Source organism: Lepidochelys olivacea (genome assembly GCF_965140295.1).
Source record: "Lepidochelys olivacea isolate rLepOli2 genome assembly, chromosome: 4".
Classification (NCBI taxonomy): Eukaryota; Metazoa; Chordata; order Testudines; family Cheloniidae; genus Lepidochelys; species Lepidochelys olivacea.
In genome coordinates this window covers 68102074-68124569 of record NC_140414.1, presented here as the reverse complement: position 1 = coordinate 68124569, position 22496 = coordinate 68102074, and the positions used below count along the sequence as shown (strand labels likewise).

The 22496-nt window shown below is 38.6% G+C and overlaps 2 long non-coding RNA genes across 3 annotated transcripts in view; both read right to left on the bottom strand.

The window, feature by feature from the left end:
• Positions 1 to 990: 990 nt before the first annotated feature.
• On the bottom strand, positions 991 to 12999 carry LOC311519296. Of its 2 annotated transcripts, none has more exons than XR_014711247.1 (3): positions 12564 to 12999; positions 11432 to 11632; positions 991 to 2746 (listed from the first exon to the last, which is right to left on the bottom strand). It is a non-coding gene; the product is annotated as an uncharacterized lncRNA (long non-coding RNA). The 2 variants fall into 2 exon arrangements; XR_014711248.1 differs by lacking the exon at positions 991 to 2746 and adding an exon at positions 7814 to 7975.
• Positions 13000 to 18821: 5822 nt separating this feature from the next.
• Positions 18822 to 22496, bottom strand: part of LOC311519295 — a 271844-nt gene continuing 268169 nt past the window's right edge. The window contains exons 4-5 of the long non-coding RNA XR_014711246.1: positions 21862 to 21929; positions 18822 to 18871 (exon numbers count right to left, since the gene is read on the bottom strand). This is a non-coding gene — a long non-coding RNA (uncharacterized lncRNA). The remainder of the gene's footprint in view (positions 18872 to 21861; positions 21930 to 22496) is intronic.

Genomic DNA, 22496 nt, shown 5'->3' with positions numbered 1-22496 from the left:
TCATGCATGCCTCCTCACCACTGTGAGTGTGACCTTTCAGTATAAGGTTTTCTTTTTCTAACCTTGAGTCAATCTCACCTAACTATAATAAACCTTAATATTTCCCTTTTAAAAATCACTACTTTAAGAACTTTAGAATTCAGCTACAATCATTCCGGCTATACATAGTCCTTTGCTCAAAAACATAATTTAGATTAGAACATTTTGGAAAAAGAAGACACACACATACTTTTTCACTGTTTACATTCAGTCTGCCCAAGAAGTTCTGCAATGAGTTTGACAGCTGTCTTCATCTTTTACATGGAGCCGCTGCTTGCAGTGAATACAGTTCCTAGCACGCTATCCTCAATCTTGCTTCAAATATTTAAGCTTAATGGGTCAGAACAAGATGGAATTTTGTATGCTGGGATAGGTGAGAGCTGCATATTAATGAGGACTGATACAATTTAATTTATTCAAATAGCTTTTAGGATCCAAGTGTGTTGCTGATCTGGGCCCTGGTTCAGCAAGTTATTTAAGCATGTGCGTAACTAAATACATGAGTCTAAATACATTGTCTGGCTCCGAATCAGTTTGAGCACTCCTGATTCAGGCTTTCTCAAATTTTTCAGACCCCCAAAAAGTGAGTAACTTCTGAAGATTGTGTGATTTTATCTAAATACTTTGATTTCAGATTTGTAATTTATGGAGATACATGCCTATTATAGAGTGATGGTCATTAAAAGCATTACACTTTTGCTTTTTAGTCTGATGACTTCACCACAGTATTCATGACATTCTCTAACCTTATGTACTGTGGTTACTTTTAGAATACAATTGCAAAGACTTCAGTGGGGAAATCACTGTATGGTCTACTGACTGCTTTTAGTATTTTGAGAACTAGAATAAGTTTGACTACTCTGCATTGTGTAGTTGCTTTTTCAGTAATGTTTCAGAAAAATGTGTAACAATGAAAGTCAATATCACAAATATGATGACACATTGGGCTAAATAGTCAAAACATCACGTTTTCAACACATGCTTTCAATTTGTGTGTCTTCCAAAGTAGCACACAGGAATACAGATATTTAAAACAAGGTATGTTGGATAATTATGTGAACAATGCTCACCCTCCCCCCAAAGCATGGCATTTCCAATCATATCTTTCATGTCATTTTTAAGGGTGAAAAATGGATTGCTCTATCCTGACATTTTTGCCATTTTGAGATTGAGGCAGTTATCTTCTGAATATGGTTCATTCTATAGCTCCCAGAAGATTATTTTCATGTCTTTTGAATAACATTCTTGGCACAGTCTTGCAGCTCTATGTCAAAGGAAACAATATAAAGATTTATTCTCTTGGGATTATTATTTGAGTTGATGGTGTGTGTGTTCAATGCTTAAGAAAGTTATAAATGATGTGATTTCTGCCATTACAAACACTCTTTGGCTTCTGTGTGTTCAGCTTGTCAAATTTTCCCGAGAGATCAAATGTGTTCTGTTTGTCATACTTTTTTTGAAAACTTACAATGACCATGGATGAATAGTTATTCTGGCCTCATTCCTCTCTTTGGACTTAACTAGAATCCTTGTTTCTTTGCTGAGTTTAGTTGTCATTTGTGAAGGCTCAGTATTCGTTCACTTCAGAAGAAATTCATTTTTTAAAAAAATTCTTCTCTATAACTAACCTTCTCTGTCCCTTCACCTAGCCTGCCAGCAGGCCTCCCTTCCTGCAAGATCTCCAACTCTCCTCACATTACTGGGCCCAGATGAGTTTCTGCTGTGGATTCATTCTGATTCATTTCTCATGAACTCTGGTGCTTCATATGCCTCTGGCTGAAATGTGTGCCACAGCGCATAAGAACTATATGTACATTGTTCAAGGCCCAGAAAAAATTTTATTTGTGTCATAGTAGCACAAAAGAGCTATTGAGAACATTTCATTGTGCTAGGCACTGTACAAAAATAGACAGAGCTGTTGGAAGCCCAGAGGCAGGAAACGATTAAATAGGACAGTTGTACTGCTACTGATCAAAGAAACTGAACCAAACATTTTGGTGAGTTGAGAAAGTTCACTTAACATTTTCTGCTCTTACTTGCATACCACAGAATCATAGAATATCAGGGTTGGAAGGGACCTCAGGAGGTCATCTAGTCCAACCCTCTGCTAAAAGCAGGACCAATCCCCAACTAAATCATCCCAGCCAGGGCTTTGTCATGCCTGACCTTAAAGACCTTAAAGCCACTTCTTTAACTTACTGGCAAGAATACTGTGGGAGACCATGTCAAAAGCTTTGCTAAAGTCAAGAAACAACATGTCCACTGCTTTCCCCTCATCCACAGAGCCAGTTATCTCATCATAGAAGGCAATTAGATTAGTCAGGCATGACTTGCCCTTGGTGAAGCCACGCTGACTGTTCCTGATCACTTTCCTCTCCTCTAAGTGCTTCAGAATTGATTCCTTGAGGACCTGCTCCATGATTTTTCCAGGGACTGAGGTGAGGCTGACTGGCCTGTAGTTCCCAGGATCCTCCTTCTTCCCTTTTTTAAAGATGGGCACTACATTAGCCTTTTTCCAGTCGTCCGGGACCTCCCCCGATCACCATGAGTTTTCAAAGATAATGGCCAATGGCTCTGCAATCACATTCGCCAACTCCTTTAGCATTCTTGGATTCAATGCATCCGGCCCCATGGACTTGTGCTCGTCCAGCTTTTCTAAATAGTCCCGTACCACTTCTTTCTTCACAGAGGGCTGGTCACTTCTGTCCTGTGGAAGAAAGACAAACATGGCACATCCAGTGCAGGTCACAGCAGCTGAACGCTCCCCATCCATATTACCTTTCTTCTACGAGCTTCCTCAGGAGTTGTAGTAACTACTCAGAGAAGCCGGCAAGATGTAAGCCTCAGTGGGCTGTCCCCAGGCAAACTCCCTCTGTTAGCCTCTCTGCTGTTCGCTGCTCAGCTGGTTCACAGCTGAGTGGCTTTTTATAACAGTCAGGCCCACTCAAGGCTCACCTGGAACAAAGCACTCCCAATTCACACTTTTCAAACAAACAACCCATCAAGCACATGGTCAAACTGTCCCCACAACAGACACTCAGCTGTAGCTCACGAAAGCTTATGCTCAAATAAATTTGTTAGTCTCTAAGGTGCCACAAGTCCTCCTTTTCTTTTTGTGAATATAGACTAACATGGCTGCTAACCTGTCTGAAACCTGTCACCAACACAGCCTCCCTAATTCAGCCCTTAGCATACCTCCTCTCAGACAGATCCCAGGCAAACTCCCTCTGTTAGCCTCTCTGCTGTTCACTGCTTCTGCACCTCTTGCTCTCAGCAAAGATCAGAAGCAAGGGTACCCACCACCGCCACAAATACACACTCATTTTGCAGGTCCTCTTTAGTTAAAAAAGACATCTTGATGTTAAAATTTGAACTTCATATTCAGTTAAGTACCAATGGCACAGTTAAAAAGAAAAGTCACAGCTTAGCAAAAATTTGTGCAGGATGAAGAGAAAAATGGGAACCCTGCAGTTCAATATTAACCTCCATAAAGCAGCATGAGACATATAAGGCTAAGTTATGGGAAACCTGTGGTGCTCCACAGCTCTGCAGGGTGGGGACAACCAAGGACTTGATGAAGTTACTGTTTCTAAGGTGATGTTTATCAGTTAATTTGTACAGGTAACTTAGAGTGACAAGCTCCATATCCCAAAAATCAGGCCTCAGCCATCCAATCTTCCTTACCTGTGATATATTTGAAGATCTAACTCCTTATATCCATCTACATGACTGACAGACGCAGCACACATATGAGCTTAACCAGCTGACACTACTAGGCGATACATATGTTTGCTTTTAAAATGATCATTTATCTAAGAAGCTGATATTCAGATTTTACAAACATATAAGATGCATTCCAAAACTATACCTAATGATCTTTTTACTCCAGAGAGGAGAAATTTTAGTCTCTCTGGTAAATAATACTTTAATAGGTTGCCCAAATTACTGTATGTATTTAGCAGAGAAGTTGGAATGACTCCAAACCCACAATTCTTGTCTTTGGTATATATAATATACTATACATTTTCCAGCTGTCCATGATGGGTTTGGGGGAAAGAAATCACACACACACACAAAAAATCACCGAAGGTCTGAATTAAACAACTAACATCAAGAGCTAACATTTAGAATGCTGTATGTTCCAGACTGCTTGCCAAATGAATGGTAAACTGGGACATATATATGTACATGCACAGACATTGAGTATGTATAGCCTCCTAAGTGCTAAGGTTGATATTATGAACTAACGATCTGACACTCACACCTGTTGTCCTTTAACACTGCTATGCATTCAAGATGTAAAATTATGTAGTATTGCAAAACTCCAAGCACTGAGGACAGTGTGTCTCAAATAAGAAATCAGGCTGAAGCAAAAATTGTATTCTTATTAGCATCTTAGACACAATTCCACCATTGATCCCCACAAGCTTTGGGCAGAGGATTTACAATAGCCTTAAGAAGTCCACTGTCAACAATTACCTTGTCTTAATTATACAACCCAAAATCCCTCACCATACTCCTGGTGATGAGGTACTCTGTGGGTTATTATAGCCTGCAATACCAAGGCAGGAGGTAAAGATTAATAGTTAGCCTGGATCATAGAATCATAGAATATCAGGGTTGGAAGGGACCTCAGGAGGTCATCTAGTCCAACCCCCTGCTCAAAGCAGGACCAATCCCCAATTAAATCATCCCAGCCAGGACTTTGTCAAGCCTGACCTTAAAAACTTCTAAGGAAGGAGATTCTACCACCTCCCTAGGTAACGCATTCCAGTATTTCACCACCCTCCTAGTGAAAAAGTTTTTCCTAATATCCAACCTAAACCTCCCCCACTGCAACTTGGATTATCTATGATAACTCTGACTTGTCTCACTATATCTCTTAGTCTGACCATCATTATCCATTTGTATTTAACTGCTAAGACTAGCTGGAAATATGCACATTTTGTATCATGTATTACAATGAACTTGTTTTCAGAAACCAATATGTTCAGCTGACATCATCTTGGAGGAAGGCAAGGATCTGAAAGCCTGAAGAAACTAGCTCCAGCATCACAAAAACCCAAATTCAGAAGTCCTTACTGAGTTTTTCTTCAATCCTTACTCAGGTTAACTTCTAGTGAAGACAATCAGACCTCACCAGAATGTGGAATGAGGACCTGTCCTTGACTGCATTGTTGGGAGTTATGCCACTTTTGTGACACTGTTGTCATAGAATCATAGAACATCAGGGTTGGAAGGGACCTCAGGAGGTCATCTAGTCCAAGCCCCAGCTCAAAGCAGGGCCAATCCCCAACTAAATCATCCCAGCCAGGGCTTTGTCAAGCCTGACCTAAAAAACCTCTAAGGAAGGAGATCCCACCACCTCCCTAGGTAACGCATTCCAGTGCTTCATCACCCTCCTAGTGAAAAAGTTTTTCCTAATGTCCAACATAAACCTCTCCCACTGCAACTTGAGACCATTACTCCTCGTTCTGTCATCTGCTACCACTGAGAACAATCTAGATCCATCGTCTTTGGAACACCCTTTCAGGTAGTTGAAAGCAGCTATCAAATCCCCCCTCATTCTTCTCTTCCGCAGACTAAACAATCCCACTTCCCTCAGCCTCTCCTCATAAGTCATGTGTTCCAGACCCTAATCATTTTTGTTGCCCTCTGCTGGATGCTTTCCAATTTTTCCACATCCTTGTAGTGTGGGGCCCAAAACTGGACACAGTACTCCAGATGAGGCCTCACCAAATGCCGAATAGAGGGGAACGATCACGTCCCTCGATCTGCTGGTAATACCCCTATTTATACAGCCCAAAATGCTGCTAGCCTTCTTGGCAACAAGGGCACACTGCTGACTCATATCCAGCTTCTCGTCCACTGTAACCCCTAGGTCCTTTTCTGCAGAACTGCTGCCGAGCCATTCGGTCCCTAGTCTGTAGCAGTGCATGGGATTCTTCCATCCTAAGTGCAGGACTCTGCACTTGTCTTTGTTGAAACTCATCAGATTTCTTTTGGCCCAATCCTCGAATTTGTCTAGTTCCCTCTGTATCCTATGCCAACCCTCCAGCGTATCTACCACTCCTCCCAGTTTAGTGTCATCTGCAAACTTGCTGAGGTGCAGTCCACGCGATCCTCCAGATCATTAATGAAGATATTGAACCAAACCGGCCCCAGGACTGATCCTTGGGGCACTCTGCTTGATACCGACTGCCAACTAGACATGGAGCCATTGATCACTACCCGTTGAGCCCGACGATCTAGCCAGCTTTCTATCCACCTTATCGTCCAAGTCCTTGTCCCAGTCCTGGACCCTCTGTTGGGAATTCCATGAATCCAATTACCTTGTGTTTGGATCAGGCAGAATAGGAGGCTGACTATGAAAGGCTGCATGAATACCCCTGGTCAAAACTTTTAAATCAGTGGAAGTTAATTGCAGAAACTTTTGCCCAGAGATCCCCACTGCTGAAGAATCTTTCCTGAAGAAGATTCAGAAATAGGAGTGCTATGGAGCCTGTGGGTTGAAAAGCAGGGTGAGAAAAAGCACAAAGAAACAAGGCCTCTTTACATGTAAGCCCATGATACCACTACATTCTCTAAGATCCATGTGAGTCTTGGGATTCTATGGGATTTAAGGTAAAACCTAGTACGTTTAGTAGGGGGAACCCCCTCTTTCCCCTTTGAGGTTATAATTTATGGAGAATTCCAAAATAGAAACTTCGCCAAGTTTCCCTACCATTCTGAAGCAGCTGTCCATGAATTTTTCTACAGGAAAGTGGGGGAAGGGCTATCCCTGCCAAATGACTTCAAAATATTGATTAAAGTATTTTGTAACTGGGAAGCAAATAAGTGAATAGAAGGTGGAGAGGATTAGTATATAATTAATAACCACAAGGTGTATTTGAGCTTGTCTTTGTAACAACAAATCAGAGGGTGAAATTTAATACAGTAGGAAATATAAATTATACTTGTACCTCTTTATAGATCACTCTCTGTAGATATTTGTTGGCATTAATTTGTGATAATTATATTAGGCTCTTAATCTTCCTGAAACACTAGAGACTGAATTCTGTATGCCAATGTAATAATGAATTAGCCAAAAGAAAGTTGTATGTTAAAATAACGGTGTCTTTATTTTACAGTTTGATGCTATGGGGCAGATTCTTAGTTCATACATTGGAGCTTCAGTGGAACTATGTCAATTTATACCAGCTGAGGATTTTCCACATAGATCTCATCTTGCCAGGTGTTGCATGCCTTTTATTCCCACTGAAGTAAACAGGAACAGAGGGCCCTCAAATACTCAGAACCATGCAGGATTGGAACTTAGATTAGTACAACAATACAAAGGATTCTCTTCTCCAGCTGAGGCCAACCTTTGGTTCATACGACTTGTAACATTTACATGTAAACCCTAATGCAAAGTCCATTAAAGTCAATAGTGTCTTTCCATTGAGTTCACTGGGCTTTGGAGCAGAGGCTTACCATGGAGAAGAAGCTCACAGTTCAAGTCTGAAATGGTTGACTAACGTCCTGTATCATTCTTTTGGGTTAAAATTCCTAGATATTTTTACTGCACTATCAAGAGTCTGGACTTAATGTTTCAGTCAGAAATCTGATGGACCTTTTACAGATTATTTAATTATAAGGGATCTGATTTTGTTTCATTATGTCCTATTATAAAACAATGACCAGTAAACACTGTAAATGCACTAATGATTTGAAATTTTATTACTCACTTTATTTACCCATTTCAAATCATTACAGGGAATACACTCAGTAAATGGGTTAAATGCAAAGATCATTTGCACAAGAGATAGGTGACATTGGCTGAAGCTTGACAAGATCTGCAGCACTCTGATCAGTATGCTGATGTACAACATTTGGAAGTCAATGTGATATTTGGGAGATTCTTCCAACCTTTCAGACCAGGATTTGAGTCAGTACCCTGCATTTAAAAAGGGTGGGAAAATATTTGAAGAAAAGTTGTCACCAATGGAAATGAGGAAAACAAAATACAAAGAATTTCTCTTATTCCTAGGATTGTTCCCAGGCAACCACTAGTATTCATTTCTGCTGGCAGCCACTAAGCACTATGAAAAGTTTCAGTCTGCATAAAACATTAAAATTCTAATGAGCTTTGCAGCGTTTACAAAATTCCAGAAAATTAAGCACAGTGGGGATGAGTTGTCATTAACTGCATGAACAGGATACTACACAGTAGCAAGAATGTCAATTGCTTTCAAGTTACCATATTGTTATGGCAAAGTAGCATGTGGTATTTTCCCATTACTCCATAAATGACACATTATATGTCAGAGCTACTCTAATAACTTATTCTCAAAAGGTTAATACGCTAAACAGATGTCAGGACTGAATGAAATCTTTACTACATAAACAAGTCAGATAGGGAATCAAGTTTTTAGAATGCTCTCCTTTTGATTATAGTGTAATGCGAAATAAAATAAAACGGAAGTAGAGCTGGCTATAGCTGCAAAATTCAGATCCAGATTTGAAATTAATTTTTTTTAAAACCATCCCTATTAAGTTTGAGAGTGTTTGTATTTAGCATTAAAATAAGGATTATTCACAAAGAGTTCTGAGTGAGAATTTGCTATTTCATCTGTGTTGTTTAACAGTGTCAAGCCATATAAGCCACAGGGTATTGATTCTGTTCCCTGACTAGATGAACGCATAAGCCATCCATCACAAAATACTAGAGCCTGCCTATACAGAATTTGATATCAGTGAATACCCCAAGTGTCTTTGAAATGTTTTTTTATGCAAACATGTGCGCTTGTAGAAGTCAATTACATTAGAAAAATTATACCAAATTGGAATGATCATGACAAGAGAAATAATTTTTAAAAATCATGCAAATATCTACAGGATTTTTTGTTTGATTGTTTGTTTGTTAAAACGTATTTGCCAACTCTAATTACAACATTAGAGATGGGCCCCAACCAGCAGAGTTTGCATCTGGGACCAAACTTTGGGGATTTCTTAGATCCCAGGCATTGGTTCGGGTCTAAAGTACAGCTACATATATAGTCACATATACAAATGTGCAATGTACTTTTCAGATACCTAAAAGTAAGCATAGTCTATATTTAAAATGTACTGGACAGTCCTGGAGACTTTAAAACACCACCTGTTGAATAGGGATGAATTCCACTGAACAACACTAGGTTCTGTTTAATATTGCTGCTATTTTAAGATCAGATTGGTCAAATTTCTTGTTTAAAAAGAGCCCACAACTACAGCTTTTACACTGAATAATACTTACTCATATAAAGTAGTCCCATTGAGCTCATTGAGAAGCAGATAGATCTAGTGGCTGGGGCACTTGATTGGGAATTAGCAGACTTAGGTCCTTGGCTATACTACTGGCGATAGGACCCAGGCTCAGTGTCCTAGGAAGCACCTTCCAGTCCTACATCCTTAAGTACTACTAAACAAAAGTGTTGAAGAATTGGATCTTTTTAAAAAGAAATTTGCAGAATCTGGCCCCCAAAAAGTGAAATGAACAAACAGACAGAACTTGCAATGCCATACTATTAAGGCATAGAAAAACACCTGCGTACATGACATGCTTATAGTTCAGTGATTTACGTTAAAGTTCTTTTGTGCTGACTGAATTAACAGCATGTGGGTATGACAGACTCCTTTCCTGACAGCTGGATAAGAGAAGTGATTTTTGCTGCTTCAATTAAGATGTCCATTGTTGTGGATAATGTGAACAATTAAATGAAGTTTACATCTAAGCAATAATTTCATCCAAAAGTTACAGCATTGTTACAAAAACACAAGAGAACCAATGTCTAACCACTCAAGTGCAACCCATCCCTCTGGGATGCAAAAGCAACTATTTGTCACAGACACAAATTCACAGCAGCTTCCATTTACTTTGCTATTGGCAATTTTAATGAGTTGAAACTAACACCCCAACTAGGTAATGACTATGAAAATTAGGATGATTCCACAAACAATTACCGGTACATTGCTGGAAAAAAGTACATTTTTGTGATTTCTGTATTCATTTTTACAAATGCATCATTATAGATAATTATTTCATATACTGTAATTAATTTACATGAAAAGTATGCATAAATTTATAGCAGGTCAAGTCCTATGATCACTTCTCAGTTTTAAAGCCAATGGTGTTTGCCTGAGAAAGAACAGAGTAACATTCAAGAATGAACTTCAGGGTTTATCAATCATGCATCTTCCTGTAAACAGTATAAAACAAGTCTAAGGTATTTTTGTACACAACAAAATCATTAGAGCTTTATGTTTGTACCTATAAGTAAATCAAAACCTTTTAATTTCCTTGTATTTCACTTTGAATGTTATTCATAGTAGTTGAGTAATGTATGTGTGAAGCTGTCATTCTCTTTATCATCAACCATAGTTCAGCCAAGCTAATATATTAATCTCTTAATCTTTCCTTCATGCTCTATCCCTGCAGTGTTAGTCAATGTGGTTGCTTTTCCCTGATTTCATGCAATTTATCCACCTCCTTGTGGTAGAGAGATACAGAGTTATAGGTGCATTTCTAGTTAGTTTCACCAATTCCATATAGCAGGGGACTTTTATTCCAATGGTACATGTGTATAGAGCCCAAAATTGCATTTCCTCCCTCCCCATCATATCACATGGCAAACTCATATATAATTTGCTGTCCTCTATATCTCTTAAGTCTTTTTCATTATTACTGATTTTCACTTTATTTAAGTGTTTGAATAGTTAGTTTCAAATTTCTCCCTCTACTGAATATCAGGATTTCTGGTCATTCTTCCCTAAACAGTTACTCACAAAGTGATTCCTATTGAAGCCAGGGGAACTCCACACGTGGATAACAATTTGCAGAGTCTTACTAATTTATATATCTTTTTAATGCTCTGCCCACACTTCTAACTAATCCACTTCCTGTTTTATTATTTGACTGTGATTTCACTTCCTAATTTAGTTAGCATTTCAGAATTAAGGTCCTGTTTCAACAAGATATAAGCCAATGCCTAACTTTAAGCATGGTAGTAGTCTCTCTCACTTTACTGAACTGGGATTTTTATTTATTTTTACCCCCAGATCATTAATAAAGAGGTGAAATAAGATTGCTGTTTGGCCCAATGCCACCCCACAAGACACCTCTCCCAAGCTCAATAAATCATAAGTCATTATCATCTTTTATCTGTGATCAGGTTTCAGTCTATGTGACAGTGCTCATATCTAAAGGAATCTGAATAAATTTTCCAAGTAATAATTTCTCAGGCATTTCTAAGATGTCCATATCTACTGCAAAACATATTCTCTTCCTCCAATAATTTTATAATTAGCTTTAAGAGAGTGATCACATTTGTCTGGCATGATTTGATTTTTCAGACCTATGCTCTTTATTACTTACTGTTTATTTTCTCTAGGTGCTTATGTGACCGGGATAGCAGAGCAAATTAGGCATACTCCTTTTCCTTCCATTTAACACGCTGCTGAAATACAGGCCAGAGTTCTATCTCTCCAGGATTTTTCAGAAAGCATCTCACAGAGTCAAGCTCAGGGCCATTGTATTAGGCCCTGGAGTTAAGGTTCATTAGTAGCTCTCAGACACCTTCAAAGAAAGAATGCCTCATCATTGCTTAGTAAACTACAATTTGAGATTTAATGCAAGCAAACAAATGAACCAAGATTTTGAAACAGTCCATAAATCACTTTTACATTTTTTTAAAAAAACAATATGTATTAGGAAACAAACAATTAGTGTATCTTTCTAGTACAGACTTCCCTTTCAGTGACATACTTCTTGGTGATACTTCTTGGTCTGCAGAAGAGAAGAATAAGGGGGGATTTGATAGCTGCTTTCAACTACCTGAGAGGTGGTTCCAGAGAGGATGGTTCTAGACTATTCTCAGTGGTAGAAGAGGACAGGACAAGGAGTAATGGTCTCAAGTTGCAGTGGGGGAGGTTTAGGTTGGATATTAGGAAAAACTTTTTCACTAGGAGGGTGGTGAAGCACTGGAATGCGTTACCTAGGGAGGTGGTAGAATCTCCTTCCTTAGAAGTTTTTAAGGTCAGGCTTGACAAAGCCCTGGCTGGGATGATTTAATTGGGGATTGGTCCTGCTTTGAGCAGGGGGTTGGACTAGATGTCCTCCTGAGGTCCCTTCCAACCCTGATATTTTATGATTCTATGATTGCACCCACCCATGGTTGCTACTTGGACTAAGACTCCTTTTGGTGGTTCACCTGTGTTTCCCCGTCCCCCCCACCATGGACCTGCTTCTACTACTTCGTCCTGGGATTCCCCTACATCTCCACACACACCTAGGGTACCTTAACTCCAGGGAAGGTAGATGGAGTATTTATGGCATGTGCCCAGGATGGTGAGGTAAATGGGTATTTGAGGCAGGAAGGTGCTGGGCAACTCAGGGAATGCTGAAGTTGTTTGTGTGGGCGCATAGGGACTGCTGAGGTCACTGGGAGATGGGCTGCATTGTGGGAGTGATAGAGCTGGGAGGCACTCAGAGCAGACTCTCTTCCCACCTTCTATACTGTACCACTGCCCTGGTCTGCCTCCTGGTTGATTCTCCATGGTGGCTCAGATTCATCAGGGACCAATGAGAGAGAGAGATGCTGCCTGAAGAGTAGGTGCCACATCACTGCAGTATCTGCTCCCAGCCCACCCATTTTCTGGGACTGCCTGCAGAGTGGAGTGGCTTTCCAGCCAGCCCCAGTAAGAGGGAACAAAGTGGCAATGTTACCTTTTCATTTAGCAAAGGAAAGGGAGTTCCACTTCCCCTTCCTTTTTTCATGCACAGTGCACACTCGTAAGTACCAGGGACAATGAGGATGGATAGGAACATTTTATTTGGCCATGTTGTTTAAGAAAGTCAAACTATTCCCAAGGAGTAGAAGAAAAAGCAGATTGGTCAATAAAGTATGGAAGTCTATGTTACAATGACTAAATGTCATCTGTTGTTCATCCTCTTTTTTCAATCCACAAAAAATTGTAATGAACAACTTGAAATCTCCCAGAGCACCACTTGCGTGAAGATGAAGATGCATTGTATCAGATCCATTTCTAAACCAAATCTAATCCAAAATAAAATGATGAAGAGATTGTATTAGATGTCAGTATATTGTAACCTGTTGGAGATACAGCCATTTACATGCCTTCTTTGATCCAATCACGATTGTCCATATGGGGACAAGCATCTGCTCCTACATCTCAGAAGTATTATCCCTTCTGAGAAATTCTGCCTCCTCACCCTTGATGAGGATATCTCCATGATATATACACAGCTCTTACCTGTACCAAATTTTGTACTGGAACACTGGAAGTAGCTGGATCGTCCTCCAATGTCAGAATGAAAGTCCAATAGCAGTTGCTCCCTTGGGGCCTGATTCCAAGCCCCTTGAAACCAACAGATGTCTTTCTGTTAAATTCAATTGACTTTATATCCAGTAGTTAATGGGGAAAATAAATAATAATAACAACAAACACCCTCTCAGAGGAAACAGTATCTTGCTTTTCCAGTGTGGTGGGAAGCTTCAAGCCATTTTAACACCATAAAGAAATGGTCATATTTTATTGTAGGGCCCTCATTGAACAGGATAGTAGGGTTGTGACTTGGAAACTCTCTTCCTTTTTCCCTTTCTGAGCCTTGATTCATGTCTCTCCGATTCTTCTTCCTTCTCACTTTTAGTTTCAGTTGGATTGGGAATGCTCTTCTGTGGAGGTTGATTGATTACCTATATCTGGATGCCTCCTAGTAATTAGACTGGCAAAAATGAGATATTTAGTGGACTTTATGGAAAATTTTGCTCTGCTCTGGAGGTAGTATGTCTTGTTTCACTGGTTTGTTTTGGGGGTGGAGGGGTGTTTGTAAATCTCATTCTGTATCCCACGAAATAAGGCTCACATCATCCCAGCTTCATTTTCTGCATCCTAAAATCTCAAGAACTGTGCTTGTAATTGGTTTACAAGTGGTCAGAAATCTTGTGAGGCATGTAATGTTTGTATTATAATGATAAATGTATAAGCCTTATTCCTTTTTGTATTAACACTGATCTCCCATAATGCTCAATAGCTAAGCACAATTATTGTAGCCTACACATTAATGCCTAGGTTTTTGTTTATTTGTTTTTAAGGAACCTCAATTTGACCTGCAATTTTGCATCTACTATTAAAGGTGAAAATACTAGTAGTTTGACATCTAACTACCTAATTTGAGAGTGCAATCAATAATTAAATACCTAATGCTAGTATTTGTACCCACAGCTAATTGTACCACAAACACTGAGGGCTTTTTTTGGTGGGGAAAGGAGGGGCAGTGTTTTTTTTTTTTAAAAAAAGCAGTCTGTTTTGAGGACATCCCCATTCTCCACTATGGACAAACAAGTCAGTTCCCCATTATTATTATTTTTGTCACATGCTCTATCTGTTGTACATCCTTTGTTTGCTTGAGCTGGTAATTCCCCTAAATAAATGACAGAGAGTGGTTGGCACCTTCATTAAAAACTCTGAATTAAAAATCTGGCAAGACTTTGAGTAACTCCTTATCCCTATGTTTTATTACAAATAAAACTATTAATTGTTTTTTATGAATATGCCAAATAATTCCTATGGAAGTGACCAACGAACACGTAATTGGGCATAAGGTTTTTCTACATTCTTCCCAAGCTATTTTATCTAAACTGTAACGTTAACATTTCTTTTTGTGAAATGTGCTGGATGACATATCACACTGGAACATTACTTGGATTGAGTCAGTGAAACAATATATATCACCAGTTCATATATCATGCATATATAGTGTCCTGGCACAGCTTGACATAACATGTCACATCTCTGATACTTTAAACAAATTTCTTGGCTGTCAGTTAAAAAGGACAGATGGGCACACAACACAAACATACAGGAACAAAGAAAGACCTGCAAAGAGATTCTGATCACCTTTTTCAATATCTGATTTCCTTTCCCCAGCCCCACCACTTGAACAGTAAAGGACTGGTTTAGGAAAATATTCATCCAGGCCAAGGGATGCAACTTTCCTGGCTACCTTAACTAATGGGGGAAAAAGCTATTCTAAGATATATACAATAAATAACTAACAGTGCTTAATGGAGAATAACTCAAAACCCTGACATTTTTGGGCAAGATGCAGAAGAATTAGGAGTATAAAATGTATAAAATATGGAAATGAGTTTTATGAGAATTCACCTCTAAATGTAAAGCTCACTGCTTGCAAAAACTGACTTAGAATCACTACAATTTTGAGATTTTTTGGGGGGGGGGGTGTCTTCATTTTTGCCCAGCTATGAAACAGCTCATTCTTCCTGCTGTTGGGCTTCTCACCTTTTAATACCCCCCCTTGTGGTCAGAGTTAGTGACAGCAGCCTTGCCTCAGCTTCCCTTTGTATCAGTTTAGAAATAGAGCCTGCAGTGTTCAGCCACTGTTACAACTTCAACCCTCTGGCAGGGTCAGTTGAGTCCCTCCCCTCTTGGAGTAGTAGGAGTCTTAGTCCCCAAGGGCCTAAGTGATCTGTGATGGACCTTCAGTCACTAGCCCCTGATATCTCCCTCTCTTCTTTGTGTGAGAGGAACAAGGAAGGTTGAATGAGGGACAAAAATAAAGTCCAAAAAGTTGTGTGGGGACTGCCACAAGTCTGAAGTCTCAGCAGTTTCTGCCACCCTTCCTTGTGGAGGATTGTAGGGGGATCCAATCCCACCCTCTCCTCTAAATCCCTGCCCAGGGATCCTCGGTTACTGGGCGAGGGTCTGCTGTTTGTCTCACAGTTCCCACTGAATTTCCCATTCCAAAAATAGAAGTAAAACTTCTGTGTGGTAACTTTGGCAAATGCTGACTTTTAATGGTGAGCACTCTATCATATCTTCAGATACTGACCAGAGGTGCCGATTTTGTGATTTCCCTGAAGGTTCTGGACCCCCTCTCCGCCCCAGACCCTGCCCCAACTCCACCCCTTTCCTTGTGGAGGATTGTAGAGGGATCCAAGCCCACCCTCTTCTCTAAATCCCTGCCCAGGGATCCTCAGTTAGGCAGTCAAGGACTGTTTGCTTCGGTCACCTGCTACTTCCCCGGACTGTTTCCCACTTATGGCCTTTGCAGGCATCTTCTTCTCATGATCCTTCTCCTAGAGCATTGGTCTGTTTGGGTGGCTTTCCTCCATCTGATGGTGGGGAGTTTTTCCACAGTGACTCTCAGCCCCTCCAGCAGCTGCCCTGCTCTGTCTGGGTTGTAGCTTTTTATCCCAGTAGTCGCTAACGTGCCATTTAGCTCCAATTTGGAGAGTGATTGCTCTCTTCACTAACTCTTTTCTGCCATGTGGGGTCTATACACCCCATCACGTCCCAGTGTCTACCTTCCAATGTAAAACCCAATGTGACAAAAATCCAGAGTCAAGGAAACAAAAAAATTAGTCATCCAGGAAACTCAATCATGGGAATCATTCCTCTAACGCAAATAACTCCACAACACTGGCATGGTTCTTTATTTCTGATCTAAATAATTTTAAATAATAAGTAAAGGAACACCAAATGTGTAGGAATGTAGGTAACATTGGGACAAACGCAAATGACATAGCTTGACAGGAGGTATTGCTAAGAGATAATGAAAACATAAGTTTATGGTTATTTTTCAGCAATAATAAGTTGTTGAACAAGATGTCCCCTTTTTGCCTTACTGCTGATGATAGTTTATGGCTGCTAATAGCCTCTATACAGAGAAGTGACCATATCTAATATTTTGAGTTTAAGCTTTGTTGGGCAAGGACTGTGTCTTTGTTCTCTTCTGAGTGGAGGCTAGCTTATATTTGGGCACTATTCAATAATAATTAAAATATTACTATTGATACTGATATTAATTTGATATCCTACATCAGGTGGTCTCTAAGAATACCTCCTTCAGGAGGTGCCAATTCCATAAATGAGGACATTCAAGTTGACAGCACCAATAATTTGAATGGAAGTAGGAGAGGAAAAACATTAGCACTGAATAGGACTTGAATTTTCCTTCCAGAAATTCTTATACAAGAACAAATATAAATGAACAACAAAGTCTAGTGAAACTACAATACAAGAACATATCTTAGTAAAACTAAAGTATTTTCTGAATCTAATAAATGATGGCTTTTTATTGTCAATCACTGAGCACACTACCCAACATGCTATGTCATACACATACCTGAACAGTGATCTGTGTCTGCTTCTCCAGTAAAAAATAAGTGGTTATCCCGTATCCCCTTTTCTCTCAGTGAAGCAGGGGAAGGTAGGGAATAAGAGACAAAAACAAAATTAAATGAAAAAATGAAAGCTAGAGGTAAGGGAATGAAATAAAAGAAACCATATATAAACAGACAGAGGATGAGAGAATTAAAAACAGGATTTAAAAAGAGGGAACAAGTAACTAAATAAAACAAAAAGTGCATGGAATTTAAAAAAAGGGAAGTGCAGGTTAAACTTGGAAAGAGAATTGCAAAAGCACGAAAAGGAAAGTTAACTAAATGGACAGGATAGCGTTAGCATAAACTGCACACTGAGGAAAATACTACTCAACATGCCTACGTGTTGCACCACCAACATCTAAACAATGGAGTGTAATGAAAGATACAGTCAGAAATTTAATATAGTATAAACTTATTTTTAGTCTTGGTTTTTGTTTCATAGGAAATAGCTGCACACCGTTTTACGTGCCATCATTACTTTCTCCTATTATGATAATTATTTGATTCATTTGGAACTAATCATAACCTTAGTCTCAGTCTGGGTTCTAAAAGTAAGTATCAATAACATCATACCTTTCTCCTGCAACTGAGGAACCTACTAGTTTCTCGTTATACGGGTGGTGGTACCTGACCTACTTTCCCACAAATTTCCAAGATTCCCCCATACACAAAAAATGTTCTTAGGAACATTTAAGTTATTAAAAAAAAAAGCTCCACAGAAATTATTTCCAAGAAGTGTCCCAGCAACCCTTTTCCAGAGATGATTTGTACATTTGTTTATAAAGCCATTTATTCCAAGCACCAGCATCTATTGGAAAGTTTTTCATACTATTACCAACATTAAAACCACTTGGGATTTTCATTTTAGCACTAATCATGATGCTCACATTCTTCCCCAGGTCAGTATTATATGTACTGCTCTTCACCACTGCTAGACACAGAATACAAAGAACACATTCTCCATTATAATCTGCCTAAAGTAATAAAAATCCGGATGCATTTACATTCAAATGTTACTATATTGCTTAGTATATGCAGTTTGGGGTCAGGGTCTTTTAGGAAGGGCATAGGAAAAATAAATTTCTAAGATGTTAAAAATCTATAGCTATGGAACTAAATAATTCTTTGGCTTTTTTTAAAAAAAAATAATTGGTGGGCTAGGTTTATTGCAACACAATGAATTAATATGCTAGCCTTACGTAGATAGGCTTAGACTAGGAGTTCAAAATTTGTTTTACTTCTATAGGTTACATCTACAATAAGTTTAAGGAGCAAATTCCACTACACTAGCTGGAAATCTTGAAGTCAGTGGGTTTGCAATAGTGCACATGAAAAGAGAATTAGGCTCTAAATATCAACCTTAAGTTAAATCCCACCCCCATTGTAGTCAATGGGAGTTTTGTGATTAATTTCAGTGGGGGCCAGAATTTTTGATTATCCCCAAGACCTATGTTAAGGTTCTCCAAATCAGTATTGGTGCTAGTAATAAAAAAGTGTTCTGAAAATTGCCCCCTCCCACCCACACACTATTTTAAAAGTTACCTTTAAATCATCCATGTTTTCAAAGTTTTCAATATTTTTTCTCTTTCTCCTGCCTTTGTTTGCCACTGGGGGGAAAAAAAGGAAAGGGGGAAAGACAAATACAGAAAAAAGGGAGAGAAAAGGGAAGAAAGAAGAGGAAAATACTCAAACCCTCAATTTTTCCACAGTTTACATTTTCAATAAAAAAACCAAAAAATTCAAATAAATGAAAAAAATCACTCCTTTTCAAAACACGTGGAATAAAAATGAGTTAGAAATGTGTGAAGTTTTTCATAAAAAATCTTGACCTATTTTGATCAGCTGTAGTCAAAAAATAAGCCAGCTGTGTCTAGGTAGAACAAAGATCATACAATTTTTACAGCTGTAACCAATATGTTGTGTTAACAATTAGTGCAACCTTTTCAGACTCAGGTTTACAAACTGCTTCCTAAGAGGAAATCTCAGAAGTTTTGGAATATTAGTTTTGATAAAGAAAACAACCAGATATTTGGATTTACCACTGAGAACCTCAATCAGGCCCTGATTCTGTCCCTTCACAGGCAACTGTTTTCCCTCCCAATGATAAAGTCATATATCTTATGGGAATGGAAAAATGGAGATTCTCATATACCCTGGGGTTTTTCGTGAATATAATGTTTAGAGATCTTTGGGACAAGATCTGCAGGTGGAGGAAATTTGTAAAACTCCCTGGATTCCAGTTGAGTTACAGATTTACAATAGTTGAGGGTCTGGCCCTCTAAATCCAAGAGATACCTCTTTCTGGGTTCTAGGTAGATGAGCATAAAAAAAGTCATCTTCTCTAACACACCAACAAAAGAGCCAGACCCTACACATGGGAAAACACAAGAACTACTCTCGCCATGAACCTCAAGGGCAAAAGTTACACCAAAAGACAAGGGGTATTTAAGCATTATCTCTGCATATGGGGATCTGGAAGGGATAATTCCTTCTGCAGCTCTACACTGCCCCTAACACAAGGACATATATTATTTATACAATCTGGCCATAAATGCAACAGTAGCAGAGGAGTTACAAAGCCCTGGTCCCTTACATTGGAGGGGCAACTACTTTGAAGTCCCCAGAAGATGCTACTTACCAGATTGGATCACTGATCCATACAGGAAATTTTCAGTGTGCTATTCTTTTAAAAATGTACTATATAAATAAAAAACTGGAAAATGCAGAGATAGGAGAAGGTTAAGTTGTGCATAGTCATAGATTCCTTTACCGTATTCTGTTACCATGGCATCCACAGCAGTGCCCAAAATAGACAAAGCCGTTTCATCTTCTTTTCAGATAATCAACATTTTATTTTGTGTGCAACAATCGGAACATGGAACATTAAACCCTTAGATAAAGTGTACTGTTTAATGCAATAAGAAATGCTAAACTATTATGCAAATTGTGGCACAGAAAATGTATTTAAGTGTATTTTTAAAAAGCATACTGTAGTATTTGAGACTTGAATCTTCTGATTGAAATAAGCTTGTAAGATTTGTTTCAAAAAGACAATGTTAAACACATTTCAATGTGCTTTGTCATCAGGGACTTTATTTATTATGTATACCCCCAAAATGGTGCTTATCTCCATATTTACTAATAGGAAAATGGAAAGTTTGCAACTCATTTAAAACTTTAGCAAAACAGAGAATAAAGTTAATATATGACTAATAAAAATACCACTAATATGACTAATAAAATACTACTAATACCAATAATAGTACGATCCTAAAACCCATGGGATCTGTTGTTTTCCGTGGGATTCCATGACAGTATAAGGCTCTGTTATAGAAGATCCAGTTGAAGGATCAGATGTATGTTAATGCCAATACCAATAATACTTTGCACTTCTAATAAAATGCTGTGAATGTTTTTACAGTTCAAGCTTGCAAGTAGCCTTGGATGATATTCTGGCCCCATTTAATTTAGTGACATAACGATCATTGACTTCAACAGGACTGGGATTTCAACCCTTTTATACTTTCCAAGTTTGTATCCATCTATTCAAAATCTTTCAGAAATAACTGTTTGTGTGAGACTTTGGCCATTTCTAAATTGGAACTGAAAAGCAGGCCTCTTCTGTTTTTGGAGCCAACTCAAAATGAAACCATAGGAATGGATTATGGACATGATTCAATTCTGAGCCCCTTCCACAAAATCTGAAGGAATTTAGCTTCAGTGTCCTTCCACACTGATCTAGCTATAACATATATAATAAACATGTACCCACTTTTTTAATTTTACTTACCAGGTATCAGAACAACCTGTTAGAAAGCACTTAAAAGTTTGGAATACATGCAATTAAAAATGTGTCATACACAGCAATTTTCATGCATTAATTACTACTTACTAACAAAAGGCCAAATCCTGAAATCCTTTCTCGGCTTTTAACAAGGCCATCAGGATTTGGTGCATTGTAATTATGGATGTTAGCTTAAATATAAAGTATTACCACCTGATCTTTCAGCAAGTGTTCTAGTTGTAATCATTGTATCACCTCTCTAATTCTAATCCAATATAATCCATTCTGCAGGTAAAGAAAGGTAAAGAGTATACTGAGAACTCTTGTGGAAGGCAGCAAGTATGCAATTGCTTAGTCACCAAGCAAGCAATCTACAGTATACGTATAATGGTCAAAGATAATTATGTGTACAACCACTTTAATGCACATTAAGTCAAGCCAGTACAAGCTGAAGAAACTCCCACGCAATGACAAAATATTAAGTGCTCCAACATAGCTTAAATTCCTATAACATTTTCATTTCTAGAAAAGTAATAAAAGCTAATTAAAGAGTTTCATTTGTATTTTCCATTTTGCTGCAGCCCTAGACCACCACTTATTGTGTGTGGATACAGTATCACAAGTATTACAGTATTTTGGTATCTATTGGTCATTTTTATCATGCTCAAATTTATCATGGAACAACATTCTAGTAATGAAATAGTCTTCATTAAGAGCACTTATCTGGGCAGGGTGGGAATTTCTCAAGAGTTCAACATTTGACTAGATCTGCTTCCAGTGATGTCAATAGTAAAAAAAAAAAAAAAAACTTACTTCAATAGGAGTAGCATTAGGCCAACGTTGAGCAGTTTTGCAAATCCCATCCTAGTGTATCCAATAAACTGAAATTAGAGAACAAATGTTTGCATTTCATTTGTGGTCCCTAGCAGAGGATTTTTACTCTAGTGCTTTATGAATATGAAGGGATTTAGCCTTAACTCCCTCTGAGGCACTACATGTATTATTCCCAATTTAGAGATGATGAAAGTAAATCAAGGAGAAGATGGTTTACCTAAAATTATACAGGCAATCTGGTGAAGAGCTGGGAAAAGAAGATGAGTCTCCAAATTCACAGTCTTATGTATAGCTTTCAGGGCATAAAGAATAATAATAATCCTACCAAACGCTGAAGACTTGTTCAACATAATAAATCAAAACTGTAATTTATCTAACTGCCTAGGACAGATAATTCTTCCAATCATGTTGCTACCAGCCTGGTCATAAAAAAAATACAAAACACCCATCCGGATCCTGCTGAGCTTATGATCTCAGGTCTCTAGTCATCTGACCATATTAATCTCAGATCCCAAAGCCTGGCATCTTGTTACATATAAATGTACTTAGAATACTCTCCAGTCCTTATGCCAAAAAGACTGAGTCCTCCAGAGTAATCCAGTTAGTCAAAGGAG